Source organism: Amblyomma mixtum, chromosome 3, assembly GCF_055824585.1.
Source record: "Amblyomma mixtum isolate Tamu chromosome 3, ASM5582458v1, whole genome shotgun sequence".
Taxonomy (NCBI): Eukaryota; Metazoa; Arthropoda; class Arachnida; order Ixodida; family Ixodidae; genus Amblyomma; species Amblyomma mixtum.
This window is the reverse complement of record NC_143014.1, coordinates 301,852,442-301,869,627: the sequence shown is the minus strand read 5'-3', so window position 1 is coordinate 301,869,627 and position 17,186 is coordinate 301,852,442.

Sequence of the window (17,186 nt, the reverse complement as noted above, 5' to 3'; positions counted from 1 at the left end):
TAAAACTAAAATTCGAAAAAAATACTATTCACGGACAATCCGCATTGTGTGACGAACGCCAACTCGTCATTACTTTCGGTTAAGAACTTTTTCACACGTTTTAGCAGGCAGTCATGCGGGAGATTGTAATACAGGTCTGTGACGTCAATACTGAAGGCCAAACAATTTCCAGGATTGCAGTTCTTTTGGAAGGTCGCGAGGGCATCGGAGTTGGCAATCGTTAGAGGGTCCCATGGACTAAGGGATAAAAGGTGCGATTGTAGATGTTTTGGCACTCACACAATGCGGATTGCAGGTGGAAAGTTTTCTCCAACTTTTACAGTTTTATTTGCATTCCACATTTGTAGGTTGGGAAGGCACGTTGTTTGCGCAGAAGGCAGGTGTGTTTATCGGCTCCGGCGTCGCCCCTGTGTTGAGTGACATTTTTCTAATGTACGTTGACAAGGATTTGGAAACAAAACTGCACGGTCTACACCTGAAGTCCTTCAGATATTTTGACGATTATCTGGTTTTTGTAGAACGCGGTGATTCAGCAGATCGCATAGGTGATATCCTGAAGGTGTTCAGGGAGTGTGGGTCAGGCTTACAGTTCACTTTCGCGGTTCCAGTGGACGAGGAACTGCAGTATCTGGACCTCCGGTTGCATTTCGAAACCAACCATGCATGCTGAAAGTATAACCCGAGGACGACAAAGACCCTTCTCAGTTCTCATTCAGAACACTCAAAATTGGTAAAAAAAAACAGCATAGTTAGTTAGTGCCTGCGAAGTACTTTGACCAAATCATGCCACCATGTCGTGGGAAACAGCTTCCAGTACCAGTTGTATAGGGTGACGAATGCCGAATATCGAGACGAAGTAATAACAGGGGCATATTCTCCCGGTTACTGCAATCATTAAATCACCAGGCCGCTCAGCACATGCTGGGTGTTCAGCCTGAAAAGAAAAGAGTTGCCGTTTTACCATACGTACACCGCCCTCATATGGTCTAAAGAATATAGCTAGCAGGTACACTGTTAGTGTTTTCCTTTCAGCCCGAATCAAGCTAAAGCAAGTATGCCCAGCTATTCAAAGAAAGAAAGAGGCAGGCAATAGTAATGGGTGTGGTGTCGCACACAGCGACAAGTTCGTTGCCTGCAGCACAGGTGTGGTGTATACAATTCCCCTCTCCTGCGGGGCCCGTTACATTGGCCAGACCGGACGGTGCCTAAAAAAGCGCCTACAAGAGCATAGGAACAAGTTAAGAAATCGGGACACCCTATTATATCTGGTCAAACATTGTCTAAGAAAAAGTGCGCTGCTTTGTTTCATCGAGCACAAGTGCTGTACAAGCACAATGATCAGACTACGCGAGAAATGGTGAGGCTTTCCACATTGAAAATGACCAGCATAATTGTGTCGTTTTCTAAATTGATAAGGAGATGGATTTTCTTCCGAACGCTTGATTGTCGTGCGCATTTTCAAAGGTGTTTTTAGTTTTGTTTTTTTGTGTGTTTTGTGGTGTATCTTTCTGCCTGTTTCCTTCATATAAGAAGGTTTTTAGCAAATAAAGCATTTAGTTGCCAGTCAGCTGTTGTCCTGTGTCTTTCTTACTCTGGTTCCTCGTCTTTTTCGCTGTGTGTCACCATGAATCTTTACCGACTAGCCCAGTTGGACGTGTTGCTAGGCTCAGGCACTTACAGGGTATTTGTTTCCTGTACTGTTGTATCGGCAACCTTTTCTGGTGTTCCTTGTCACCAGTGTTTTAAAACGTGTTAGGTGAATGTGTATTTCTTCCGCTGCAAAAAAAAAAACATTCTTTAAACTGCACACACCTACGCTGCCTGTGAAGGGATGACTTCATGCTAAGCAGATGTTTGCGCCATGGACGGTGAACTGGCCTGTGCAGTACACCGGAGACAATTACACCAGAGTACACCAAAGACAGAGTGACTGGCAAGTCGGTTTTGGGGTGACTAAAGATGTCTTGGCTTTGTATGCCTGCCCATAGAGGACAGCTTCCTGTCATAGTAGGCACATGCGTTGGTCCTCACGGCGTCTGCGTGTTTACTCTGCGCAAAGGAAATTCCCTCGCGCGACATGGACATGATCTCAAACTGCTGAAGCTGAAGGCTTTAGTAGATGCAAAATGCAAAATCTATCAGTTTTTCCCTTAGGTACCTCATAAGACAGATTCTAGCGTATACATAGCCCGTGTGCACTACTTCTGAGGGCATTTGATTTCGCGGCTCTTGCGTAACTTTATAGCCTTTTGCCGCGTACAGTAAATTAAAGTGGGCAAAGTCAAAACAACCTTGCATTAGCAAATTTTGCAGTTTTTATTTTATATGCTCATATCACAAAGAAAAATCAACAGCCATATAACTTTGAATAAAAACAATTTACTTTGAGAATTTTTTATGCTCTGGAACCGTTTCAACCGCTTCGAACCAGAACGGATTGTCGCTCCAGAGCCGAACCCGGAACTGAGTCCAAAAGGCGTAAACCCGAACCCTGACCGAACCCGAAAAAAATCCGGTTCAACACCCTGGTACTTACATTGCATAGGCGTGAAGTGTTGGCCGGCTGCCACTTGTCACGTTTCACCTTTACAGTCTACAGGAGCCTTCTTTTCGGATCTCTCGGAAATGAAAACATTCTCCAGCCATTTCGGGAATGATTTGTGCACACAACACCCCGACATGTCGTCCCTGTCTTGCGGCCTAGAAAAGATGCAATAGATGGGAAACAGGCCGCCGCATGTGCAACTGAGGCAGGCGGGACAAGGAGCGGGCACAAAAATGGCGCGTGCCCTCGCCGAGGTGGCACTAGGGTTCCTAGTATTTGTAGGGACCCTAGCGGTACTGACACTGCACTGACCCCTTCAAAGGATGTCCCCATCATCCAGGAAGCGGCAGAGGGCGGCGCGCATCGAGGCACCCGACGCGACTCCTTTATGGCGCGTCGCCGCGCCCTTTGGCAGCAGCCAGGCGCTGGCGGCTTTCAGTTCATCGATTTCGGCGTAGACAATTACGGGTTTGCATCATGCGTAGCTGAACGTGGCAGGTGCCGTTGTCAAACTCACTACGAGACAAAAGTTACCGCTATACCCAAGCTCTGGCCAAATGTTTAGGGGAATCCCCTAGGTGGAAGAGATTTGTGGGGGAGCCGTATGGTAGAGTAGCCGTATGGCTGCGCTTGGGTGGATGTCAGTGAGTAATTACACCCTTTTTACTATACCCAAGCTCTGTGCAGTTTCACCGCCAACGTTTGTCTATTCATAGGGCAGTAGTAAACTATTCAGTGATGTAAAAGAGCAGCTTTCTTATAAAAGGAATGTCTAGAAAGGATTCAGTTTTATCATCCGGCCATGATTGTCCAACGCGCTTGACAGAGGTATGTTTTCTGAGTGATCCAACATTCCTCACTCGGGAATACCGATGCGGTAATTCCGGAATGCGCCCATACCTGCCGCGGTGTCTCAGTGGTTAAGGAGCTCGTCTACCGAGCCGGAGTACCCGGCTTCGATCCCGACCGTTGGCGGCCGCGTTTCAATGGAGGCGAAACGCAGAGTGCACGTTATAGACCACTGGGTGGTCGAAATTATTCTGGAGACCTCCACTACGGCACCTTCGTCTCTCACTTCTTTCACTCTCACCTTCCTCCCTTCCCTTATGGTGCGGTTCAGGTGCCCTCCGAGGTATGTGAGGCAGATACTGCGCCATTTCCTTTCCTCAAAAACCAATTTGCCAATTTGGAATGCGCCCATCTCTTTGAAACGCCACTAGTATAAGCCGGAAAAGCGCGTTTCTAGATGGATGAGGAACATGACTTTTGTATTTCCGCTTTTTTACATTCACGTATAGGCGTGCTGCGACGCACCAGTCACGCCGAATATACTTGTTTCTCCCATTTACCCGGTTGATTGATTGTAAAACAGTTTATTCGCCGGAGAGTGCTTGGCAAGAGGGCGCGTTAAGTGGTCGAGAGTACATAGCCCTCGACGACTTTGTCAGCCCACTCCACCGCCAAAACTTGCGTTCTGGGGTCAGAGCTAGCCAGCACCATCTCCCACCGCTCGAGAGAAGGAGCGGTAACTAGATCACCCGGAGGTGGCTCTATTTTGCAGTCCCACAGGATGTGATCGTAAGTGGCTCGTTGGCCACAGTATTTCCAGTTCGGGTTGTCAAAATCTGGATAAATGTGCGCGAGGAGTGATGGGGTGCGTATCGATCTCGTCTGTAGACGACGCCACGTAACCTCTTGTTCTTTCGTCAGGCTTTTGTGCAGAGGGGGGAAAATTCTCCTCTCTAGTTTAAAATGATGGGTGAGATCATGTGTGATCATGGAGTCCTTTGTGAAATTCAGGGAGCCAGATTCATCTACTGCCCGGTCGACGAAACCTCGGGCTTTATTGTGGGCTCACTCGTTCCCCAAATTCCCCGAATGGGCTGGGACCCATATCAATTCGGAGTAATTTGGCGAGAATATGGCTTTGACGCCGGCGAACCATTCAAGCTGCGCGCCCATGTTTTCGAGCAGGAAAACGTTAGTGCAGGTAAAGTAGAAAAGTTTCGGTTCTGCGTTCGTAGAAAAAAATGCGGTTTTGAAAACTCACTGTTGAGTGTTTGCTTGCATCAGCACACACTGTAGACGCAAAATGGGGGAATATTAAGGATAAGCTACGCAAATAGGTTTTTATTTGGTGTTTCATGACAAGACGGCGGAATACCATTTATGGAACAAGCAACCATGTTACCTTGTACACGCTTCTACATCTTCCACATGGTGTGTGTGGGCGGCAGTTGAGGTTTGCGTTTCGAAGGGTATCCGACTTAATCGGGCATTCACGGTAAGTCTACACGATACTGTTTTGTTTGCCTTGTCTGTTGGCCGTCTGTTAGCAGTACATTGAGCGTAGAACGACTTTCTGCGTAGCGGCAGCCTTTTATTGCGGTTTTTAAAGAGTGTTAGGTGCAGCCATTCCGCTCTCGACCAATATGCCACGTGTCTGGGCCGTTCTGGTTTGGTTTATGGTTTATGGCAGTTAAACATTCCAAAGCGACTCGGGCTATGAAAGACGCCGTAGTGAAGAGCTCCGGAAATTTCGACCACCTGGGGTTCTTTAACGTGCACTGATATCGCATGTACACGGGCCTCTAGAATTCGCCTCCATCGAAATCTGACCGCCGCGGCCGGGATCAAACCCACGTCTTTTGGGTCAGCAGCCGAGTGCCATAACCACTGTTCTGTTTTGTGCTTTATGTGCTTTACGGGCAGCAAAACTAATCGGTGGAGAACCCCTGATAGCAAGGCCCGTCTGCCGCGCCTTTTGCTGGTGTCTGCTTTTGTGTGCTGCATGGTAGAGACGCGTCGACAAAAACTCCGATCGAGAAAAATGCCGCGAATGTCGGCCAAGATATATTTACGCGTATTTACCTGGCGAATCTGCAAACGACAGTCGCCTTCTGATGTAGATTCTCTTGATTTTAAATCATGCGTTTTTGTTTGTTCTGACAATGAAACGCTGTTTTCCGATATATATTCGTCACAATGTTTTGTGTGCCAAGTGCACCAAAACCATTAATGGTGTACTTAATTGTGGGTAGCTGTGTCTGGAGCTCAAAATATCTGAGTAAAAGTTTCTTTGGCTGCATAAACGCTCTGATACAGCATCTTTTAATGAATTTTCTAGGTAACCATCGCTTTTCTGCATAATATGATAATCTTTCTACAGATATCGTAATGGATTGCAGCTGGATGTGGCCCTGCCATTTTCACTACATTTTTTAATGACAGAACTTCGGTGTGTGGTGAACTAATAGTTGGAATTTCAAGTGCACATTTAATGTGTTACATGGTTGAAAATCATTTGGATAAATTTGTACTTGAGAACTTCATAGTTTTGAGTCGTGTTCTAATACCACGCAGACTTTTATAAATCTGATCTCGCCATTGCACAATATCTTTCCAAATCATCTGAAGATTGGGTTTAAAGTATTAAGGACGCAGTAGAAAAGCACTCTTTCCTTCTCTTGTCTGTCATTTCTTGGTTGTACTGACCAAGTTTGAACATAGATAGGCTTTTTCGACTCGATGCAAGAATCTGCGAGTGCTTTTTATTTAGTGAAATGCGCCATGCAAAAGGTGGATTTTCAAAGATCCCTTGCGTGGCCTGTGACACTTCAACTAGACAGCCTTCGGCAGTCATATGTGGTGTATTGTTAATGGGCTTTCCTTTGTCTCAGTTTGTGTGAACGAGATTTCAGAGCTCTCACTAAAAAGAGTTTTAGATGTCAAACAACTACTGCTAAAGTTGTGGAGTTTTAGCTTGAAAAAAACATGGAACTATAAAGCCAGAAACCATGTGCTTTCGCTTCGACATAGCTATACTTCGAAGCTGGTGGTTGGGTACCCTTGTTCCTCACGTATGAAAGCCCACTCGCGCTTCGTGTGAGGTTCGAACCTGTTAGGGTCCAGATGTCAGTGGTCCATGCGACAATTGATTGTGCAAAAAGATGAGGGGATGCCTTCACATCCTTTTCCTGAGACTTTAGAATTGATCTTCTTCTAATCTGCTCAGATATTGTCGTTCTGTCTCGGTCCAATTTCTTGAAGTCGGCACAGTATTCAGTTGCTGCCAAGTAATTGTAACTTTTCAAATATCCTTTTCTCGAATAATATCTGGATCGAATAACAAGCATAATAGTCTTCAAAATTTCATATTTGCATACCCCTTTTAAAGGAGCACAGTGAATAGGCCTTAGAAAAGTGAGGCAAAACTTGGCGTTAGTCTTTGGCTGGACAGGGAGTACGAGGCAGCTGAAAGATAAGTTAAAAAACTCTGCTGTTTCCTCAGTGGTGAGGAGACTGAGGTCGGTGAAAATCGGTGTTTGAGGAAAGGAAGCCGGAGTCTGGCATGTTGGGGGACCCCCAAACCGTGCCACAGTTGAAGTGAAAAAATAAAGAGAGAAAGGGGTGCTGTAGTGGAGTGCTCCACAATAATTTCAACCGCTTGGGCATCTTTAACGTGCTCTTACATCATACAGCACAGGGTGCCTTTGCTTTCTGCCTTCATCGAAACTCGTCCTCCATGGCCGGGTTCGATGACTGTGAAAAATTCCGTGTGCATTTGTCAAAAGCTAAAGGAAGCTTTCTGAAGAAAACATTTAATCATTGCTTTGAAAGAACAGTAGGGTTGTAGTTGCAGCCATGCGAATGTCACTGTTACTCGCAGATCATCTATCTGCCTTGATGGTTGCGAAAAGCAGCATACCTAAATTAGTGAATTCGTATTATAGTATTTCCCTCTGCTTGGTAGGGTAGTCTTGCAGGCCTTTTTCCGAATATGTTTTGCATTGTTTCAGTGCCTTGTGTAATCACCCTCTTTGCCACTATTACTATCTAAGTTCTTGATTTCAGGGCTATTGTATGCTCTCTTCGAAATGGATAAATTTGCGCCATTATTGCCCAGATCTGTATTCAAAGATTGTATATCATTTTCACTTGCACTCTGCAGCTCAAACCTGCATGCAACTCTGGGTGCAAGGCTCTGGCGGTGACCCTCTCATGTTGCTTCATCTGCAAATCTGTCATTCGTACAGATATTTTCATCTAGAGTGTCTTCATCCCGTGGGTGCTTGGCCGTCTTTCTGACGATGACACTGCAAGTTCTCCAGGTGAGGTCGGAAGCACCAGAAATGCTCATTCAATTTATTTCATCATGAAACTGCGCAGGAAACACCAGCAAACAACTCTTGGGTCAATAGTGAAAGCATGCATTGGCACGTAAGGTATGCATGCATAAGTGCAGCACCTTCTGAAACCGGATTGAACAATGGTGTAATCAGTTGGAATGATAGAAAACATACATCAGTGCAGGAATCATATAATTTGCTGACAAAGCATTGGCTCCATGTAGGCACCTAAACTTATTTAACTGACCTTTGAATGATGGAACCTTTTTACAGAGAACACCATGTTGAAAGCAGACTTCTATCAGCAAGGTTTTCCTTATTTTGAACCGTGATACTGAAGCAGTGATTGGTCATATGTGTTTCCGTTAACTGGTAAATTTACATTTTTGGTGTCATTTTTATTGTTATGGGTAGGAATCACGAGCATGCCTAACCATAACGAATCATTTTTACATATTGCCTTATCGTTTGAAATGGTGATAATCAATTAAGAGGATTTTGTGAAGATAAGTATTTTTTCCTCGAAAAATAAATCGCTGCTTGAGTGCAATAGACCTGAAGAGTGCATTATTCACACCACTGATTTTTACAGTCGGACAGTTGGGTCCAAATAGGTTTTAAATGTGCAAAGCCATGGTTTGCAATGGTATGGGATATGAGAATGAAAGAAAATGATTTTTAATACAGGAAGATGAAAACGCCTTCAGCTTTGAGACCATAGCCTGCTAGTGCCAGAAGCACCACTTTTGTGCATAATATGATAATCTTTCGACAGATATCATAATGGATTGCAGCTGGATGTGGCCTTCATTTTCACTACATTTTTTAATGACAGAACTTTGGTGTGGGGTGAAGTAACAGTTGTAATTTCAAGTGTGTATGCAGTATGTGTGTTGCATGGTTGAATATTGTTTGAATCTATATTTGAGAACTTCCATCTTTCCATATTCCATATTCATATTTGCATCTCCATATTTCCATCTAGCGTGCATTCGTCACGTGGGTGCTTCGTGGCCTTCCTGTGGAGGACACAGGAAGTTCCCAAGGTGAGGTTGCAAGCTCATTTCCAGAGAAGCACCAGAAATGCTCATTCAATTTCTTTCATGATACTGCACAGGAAACACCAGCAAACATCATATGGGTCAATAGCGAAAGCATGCATTGGCACATAAGGTATGCATGCATAAGTGCAGCAGCTTCCAAAACAGGATTGAACTATGGTGTAATCAGTTGGAATGATAGAAAACGTACATCAATGCAGGAATCATATAATTTGATGAGAAAGCATTGGCTCCATGTAGGCACCTCAACTTATTTAACTGACCTTTGAAAGATGGAACCTTTTTATGGAGAACACCATGTTGAAAGCAGACATCTATCGGCAAGGTTTTCCTTATTTTGAACTGTGAAACTGAAACAGGGATTGGCCATACGTGTTTCCATTAACTGGTAAATTAACTTTTTTTTGTTTCATTTTTAATGTTATGGGTAGGAATCACAAGGACGCCTAACCATAATGAGTGATTATTACATATTATTGCCTTATCGTTTGAAATGGAGACAATCAGCTAAGAGGATTACGTGAAGAGAAGTATTTTCACCCTGAAAAATAAATCACTGCTCGAATGCAATAGACCTGAAGAGTGCATTATTCACACCGCTAATTTTTACAGTCGAACAGTTGGGTCCGAATAGGTTTTAAATGTGCAAAGCCATGATTTTGCAAATGTATGCGATATGAGAATGAAAGAAAGAGAAAGAGAAGCAAATGATTTTTAATACAGGAAGATGAAAATGCCTTCAGCTTTGAGACCATAGCCTGGTAGTGCCAGCTTAGGGCTTAAGTTATCATGTGGCCTGGAGTCAAAATTGCTGTCTAGTGTAACGCGAAAACATTTAATTGTGTACCTAATCTTCGGTAGTTGTGTTGGGAGCTGAAAATGTGAGTAAAAGTTTTTTTTTTGGCTGCATGAATGCCCTGATACAGCATCCTTTAATTATTATTCAAGCTAAGCACCACTTGTGTGCGTAATATGGTAATCTTTTGACAGATATCGTAATGGATATCGGCTGGATGTGGCCCTCCATTTTCACTACATTTTTTAATGACAGAACTTTGGTGTGGCGTGAACTGATATTCAGAATTTCAAGTGCGTATACAATATGTGTACTGCATGGTTGAAAATCATGACTTGATATTTGAGAACTTCCATCTTTCCATATTCCATATTCATATTTCCATTTCCATATTTCCATCTAGAGTACATTCGTTCGTCCTGTGGGTGTTTGGAGACTCGGAAGGCAAAGCTAATCGAGAGTGCAAGCCTTAGCCTACTACGTCGCAGTGCAGAATGGCTCGAGTGCAGCTCACGACATCAAGAGGAAAGGTGAGTTTTCTTATTTTCACATTCATTATCGTAATATGGTAATCTTTTGACAGATATCGTAATGGATATCGGCTGGATGTGGCCCTCCATTTTCACTACATTTTTTAATGACAGAACTTTGGTGTGGCGTGAACTGATATTCAGAATTTCAAGTGCGTATACAATATGTGTACTGCATGGTTGAAAATCATGACTTGATATTTGAGAACTTCCATCTTTCCATATTCCATATTCATATTTTCATTTCCATATTTCCATCTAGAGTACATTCGTACGTCCTGTGGGTGTTTGGAGACTCGGAAGGCAAAGCTAATCGAGAGTGCAAGCCTTAGCCTACTACGTCGCAGTGCAGAATGGCTCGAGTGCAGCTCACGACATCAAGAGGAAAGGTGAGTTTTGTTATTTTCACATTCATTATCTGCCTCAACACATATCATTTACTAGTGGTTTTGTGGAAAGTTTCGAGGGATGGTTATGAGAAAGGCTTAGGCAAGGCGAGCAATGCGTAAAGCTTACTCGAATCTTACTGACCTGCGCCACAGTTGCAGTAGTTATGAGTTCGGCTGCTGAGAACGAGTTCGCTATAGTTTGATCCCGGCCGCGACGGCAACATTTTGACGGAAGCAAAATGCGGAGACGCCCGCGTGTACTGAAATTTTAATGTCCCTTTTAAAGAACCGCATATGGTTGACTGGTTGTACCCATGCTACATGTTTACGTTCGAATGACATCTGAGTCGAATGGCAGTCGCAAGTTGGAATGCTTTCACTCGCTTTTTTATCTCTTTCCTACGGCTTGGTTCAGCTGTCCACTGAGTTATGCGAGACAGTTACTGCGTCATTCCTTTCCTCAAAACCAAGTTTCAATTCGGACTCGGCGGACACTCACGGTGCTACACGACAATTTCCTAGTGCATTTGAAGGCTTCAGCATTCACTCACCTGGCACTGCTGACATCGAGTTTCAGTTGTGACCGTTAGCTCGTTTTGAGTGCGTACAACTACACGGCGGCGACGTCAATGGTTACAGTGGTCACACTAGACCGACAATGACACCAGCACGACCAAAAGCTACATATCATTGTAGTGTGGCATGTTTTTCAGGCCAACGGCACCCATAAATCAGGCCGGCAGATGGTCACCCTTTGTGTCCTCCCCAGATAGGCGGCTGCGCGAAAACTTCACGCTGATGAGGTGGTGGCGTGAATATACCTTCGCTTGTCTCTACCTTATCCACAATAAAAATAAGCGAAACTAGCGGCTTCGTTTCACATGCGCACACTTCAACACTCGAGCATCGGCGATAAACGGCTGCCAAATTTTGAAACTTTAACCAACGACGACCCCGTTCTGCGACGAGTAGGCTTAGCAAGTCCGCAGAGTTCGTGTGTACTTTTCTGCGATTGTGGAGAGCAAATGCACGAGTTTTACCGAATGCAAATGGTCAACGAGTGTAGTTCTGGCGATTTCTAGGTAGCATACTTCTGGGTAGAGTGATTTAAAATCAAGCACTGGTCACATCGGAGAAAGAAGAGACAATTAGAAAGAAGCATCCGTTATTCGCAATGTCAGTAAAGCAGCTATAAAGTGTTTACCAGGCGAGCAATCGCGTCTACGCTTCCTACATATTTGTCGCTCTGCGTAAACAATCATGAGTACAATCGAAACAAAGGAGAAGAGATTATTCAGTGCAAGTAAAGTGAAGATTGCATTTTATGTCACGAAAACGAGCACTAGCTGACTGTACACAACCATGTAAACAAAAGTACTGGAGTGCAGTTGTCCTCATCGGCGCACTCCTAGGGAAATATCGCACTCAAGCGGTAAATGTTCAGTGGTGTGCTGTTATCTCCAAGCAATCATTTAGCATGAACACTAGCTATTCACTAAACAAGCAGCCTAAAAAAGCGAGCAGCTGATTTCGGAATCAACAGCCACAAGCAGCCGCGCGGCACGGCTGTGGGTGGGGTGAAGCGACAGCGACGGATATTGGTCTATGAGGTCTGTGTTCACGTTTGGAAGACATTTGAGAATCTGGAATGTCTCCGCGGTGCTCCGTCGACTTGACTGACATCTGAACCGAATGCCATTGAAAAATTCGTGTAGCAGCGTAAGTTCGGCAATCAAGTCGAGTGATATTCGGTTAGAATTCATTCGTAACACCCATGTAGCAGGGGTGTTAGGTTTTCAATAAAAACCAGGTGCTGCGTGAATGAGACAAACGACAACAGATGAGAAGCTGTGGCGCAGTGTGTGAAGCAGGTTGCACTCTGAAAAACGCCTGGCCAGGTGGGCTGCTAAGCTTTCGGGGTTGGCTGCACGAATGGAAGACCAACATCTGTGAAGAGGAAGGGTTGATCATTTGATTTAAGCGCCTGTGCCTGGCCACTGGCACCTTGCACAGCTGGTCAGAAGCAGGCACCGGAACGTGTCCTGGGGTTCGTGGTGCATGTGCGAACATAGAAGTCGTGCTGCGAATACAGGCACTGTCCTAATGATCATTTTCAGGAAGGGTACAGGGGCCTGCCATTTTCTGCAGCGACAGCTGTTACTGCCGCTCCCGAGATGTGGCGTAAGGTGTTGTCCACAGATAGGAGGTGAAATGTGGAGGAGCGGAAGCGAGTGGCAAGGAGCTGTGAAGCGAGTGTGATGCGTTGCGAGTGGGAGCAAAGTTGTTCCTGTGTACTGGGGTGCAAACCGGTCAGGGGCGAACTCCACATCACGCATTAGAGCGAAACGAGCGGATTAGTCTTCAGCCCGTCGTACGATGTGATTCCTTAAATGTGCTAGAAAGTTGAGATGGAGAGATGAGATGGAAATCACCACTACAAAAAAAAAATCGCCGGACTTCTTCCTTCTAATGCGAATTTCAGCAGCAGCCAGGATGATGCGAAATTGTGATGCCAGTCCTGGTAGCACAGAAACGTGATAGCAATGTCATTTTTTGTTTAACATTAAAAAATTGAGTTTAGCTTTCTTCTAGTCCTTCTGGAACGTTATAAGTTGGAAATGACCTTTTGCTAACCTTCAAGTAACATACCTGCAACTTTCGCTAAAATGCGGAAGTAACCCTGCCAGACAAGACATCTGTCAGTTTTGAGAGTAGACAACTTCACCACTCTGCAAGGAGCAAGGAGGGCTACACTTCAACACTCAAATACAGCTCAACTCCTACGTTAACCTTATAGCGGACACGATTATACAGCCACCAGAGAAGCTTGTTCCATAAGTAACAGTGGCTGTTGGATAACATGCAAAGTTTTGCTAGACGCATAACATCGTTGCTGTACGAGCAGAGGAAAAGTTGTGAGACTTGTTGTTCAACATATATTGGTTATGTTATTTTATAGTCATTATTTGAATACTACAATAACATTTTTGTTATATAGGTTGTCCCAGCTAAATGTAACCAAGCTTTTATAAAAAAAGTGCCCTAGCCCCGTGAGACCAACTGAGGGTTGCTGCTATTCGAGTGTCCTAGTCTGCAATATTTTTTATTATGCAAAGGCTATTAATTAGCAGAGACTAATTAGCTAATTTTTAATTATTGCGTTCAGTAAGAAAGTGTCAAAGCAGGAGTTGTAGATACCATCGAAAATAACCATTTGCCTTGTTTGCAACCAAGTACCACTGATACAGCTTCTTTTATTTGCCTTAAAATAAAGCCCGTGAAATATCAAAAGAACCACGTGATAGGGCAGCAGTTTTAGCGCTCCCAGACAACCGGTCAAGCAACGGCATTCGCTTATCTTTTCAACACTGTCCCGAATGGGGTTCGGAGTTTTGCCATGGTTGATATGCGCCAGCAACTCTCGCATGGACGCTAGGGCGACCGCTTCCTCAGCACGTGACGGTGCAAGTTCGGCCGCACGGCCACATGCCTATTTCTCGAGGCGAGGTTTTCGCGTGAAAAAGAGCTCCATGCAAGCCACGCTTCACTTCCTTGAAAAGCAGCGCCCCCTTACTTTCCATGACGCATAAGCAGTTTGTAGTGATGTAGTGTCAGTGATGTAGTGTATTCTGAGTTTTCCTCAGCTGAGTAGTGTGTCTTGGCATGGATTTGCAATAAGGGTGTTCACAGAAGAGCTTTAGTTCCGTCCTGACATGACTGAAATGTAGCAGACAATATTTATTTCATGCTGTGCTCACTGCCTCGGCCTTCTCCCAACTTGTTTACACGTTTATGTGCTCCTACCATGGCGAGATTGACAACCGGCACAGTGCCCTTGGAGAGAGCAGGAGGATTTAGTAAGACATTTTTTCTTAATTTTGATGCATGGCAGACAACAAAAACAAATTGAGTTTAGCATCTCCATCATCCAGACTATGCCCACTACAGGGCAAAAGCCTCTCCCGCGTCTCTCCAATTAGGTAGGGTTTCTTCTTTTTCCAGCCGGCCATGTTTACTGTGGCCATGCCTCTCCTAAGGTGCCCATTACACCTAAATGTCCAGTGCAACCTCAGTATCCACCTGGCATTCCCAGGTGGACCGGTAGCAGGGTTTTTAGATCTGGGACAGCCTGTGTCGAGTACATTTGCAGTCCTCCATGTAGTAGGACGCATCGAAGTGGAGGCTTTCCATGCATGCTTTGCATGCTCCTTGGGACTTGTGTGCCACTTGTGCAGTTGAAACCTGTGTCATCGATATGGAATGAAACTTGAACTGATTAACTAAAACAGGAACACAAAAGCATCAGGTGCTGCAGAAGAAACATGGGCGAGATCCATTAACACTCTCATGCATCCGTCTTTGAACTGCCGAACTGAAAACCAAGAGCTAATAAATTTAGCCTCGCTTAGTTAAATAATCGCGGCCTCGTTGCAAATAGCTGAGTTACAATGGGAGTCAGTTTTCTCTCTCATGTCTGCTCGTTTGGTGTAAGTCAGTTACTGTAGGAGCTCAAATTCTGATTCATATTCTCATCTCTGCCACTTTCATCCACTCAGCTTCCAATCTCCTCCCTTTCATCGCAAGAATATTTCCTTTCCACTTGTGGAACCATATTTGGAAAAGCAGAATTGTTTCATTAGTTTCGAAGGAAGGGTGGGGAGGCAGACCTTTTCATTAGTGCACTGATCAAGGTGCTTGCATTCTGCATACACATGTAGCCTAGACAGGGTACTGCGCGTCACCTCTTTCAGTGCAGTCTTGTTGCTGGCCGTGCAGCCAAAAGCGTGAGTGGTGACATGCACGGACAGTGATGGGTCCCCTCTAGGAAACAGCCAGTTGAGGTGCAAGCTGAGCCTTGGTTTTTGTAGATAACATTGCTCGGATGCTGTCTGGACAGATGTAGATGCACATGATGATGATAACCGTCATTGACAGACAAATTTTGTCTGCTACAGGGCAGGGACTTTCCTTATCAATCTCTAATTAGCTTCACTCAGGGCCGGCTACAGCCACCCTCTCCATGTAAATTGCCTGATCCCACTGTCGCTGGGCACTAGGATGCCTTACCCTGCCACACCTGTATTCTTTCACTTCAGTTAACCCTGCTAGCCTGAATGACTTTTGGCCATTTCTTATTGCATACCCCTAAGGGAGGAAAACGAGGACTCTGCAGAAGAGTCAGGCAACACAATCTTTCCTTTGGCACTCTGAGCTGTTTTTTTTGGCCAATAACAAAAAAAATTAACTGAAAGAGGCACTATTCCAGATGTTGAAGAAACTCATTCCACTTTATTCGCTGTGCATAGTCTGCTCAAAGTACTAACACACTCAGCAGCATCACTAAGTTGCTTACATGTTTCTGCTGCTTCAAGAGAATTCGTACGGGGCTCTCCTTAACCTGCTGTGGCACAAAACTACTTTTTTGTATTTTTGTATATTTAAAATTTTTTTATATTTCTGCAACCTTCTGTGAAATGCTTTTAGGTTGGCTTTTGGCTGTCACTTTGGAGTCATTTCCAAATACTTACCTGGATTACTTTAACTTTAAAGCTCAATGTTCAAAAAAACTGGTTCTCCCTACTCGTATTCTTGTAACTTTTTTGCAGTTTCTTGTAATATTTTGGAAGCTGTGATTTCCAAGCAGTATAATGTTACTGCGATTTCAGGACGGCCCTGCTCCGTTTCTCGAATATTCTCAATAGCCTCTCCACTCCCATTTGCCCACCTGCTGGAGCCGGAGCAGAGGCAACCGGCATCCATCGTGACGGCTGACACTGCATGTGGTGTTCATGCTCCCAATGCATCAAAGTGTCCAACGGGCCTGTGCCCAAATTGAAAAACTTTAAGAGCGACAAGGGCACCGGTACAAGAGTGGTTCTGTGCAAGGTTGCCTGACGCCGAGACTTTGTCCGCATGGAAAGCACAGCTCTTTTGAAGCTCCTGGATAACTGACAATGTGCAAGTCGTGGCTGTGGCTCAAGTTCACCTTTTCCACTGAACTTGTCACCGTGCGTTCGCCTATTCAATGGTTTAGCAACACTGTTTTACTGTTTTCATGTATTTAGATAAGGTCGCCTGAGTCGTAGGTTCCACTTACAGAAAAGAGAGCTTCTGTTCAGTCTATTAAGAATTTTCATGAATTCGTAGAGAAAGCGAGCTCAAGAAGGCGTCTGCTGCACAGCTTTACTGGCAAAAAATTACGACAAATAGTGCTCACCTAAATTTGATCTTTGTAAGATTTCCCAACAAATAAAATAAGACCTCTCTTATGGTAATTTTCTTGCCGGCATTTTCAGTGCTGGTGGTTAAGTTGCTTTGGCACTCAGAGCTGTTTTGTTTGGCGAATAAAAAAAAACTAATTAAGAGGCGCTATTCCAGATGCTGGCGAAAGTCATTCCACTTTATTCGCTGTACATAGTCTCCACAAAATACTATCACACTCAGCAGCATCGCTAAGCCGCTTACAGTTTTCTGCTCCTTCAAGAGAATTTGTACTGGGCTGTCCTTTACTTGCTGAGGCATAAAACTACTTTCAATCCACTATTTGTACCCCCCTCTGCGTTCTATCTCCACTGTTGCTGCGTTAATCGACCTTAAACTCAGCGCAGTGTCAGGACCGGGAAGAGTAACCTGCAGGCACCTGGCTAGAGCGGAAGACGTGCTTCTGACACACGGAGTTCCTAGTGGGGATGACATATACTTTGGACATCGGTCAGAGAACCAAGATCAGAAGTGC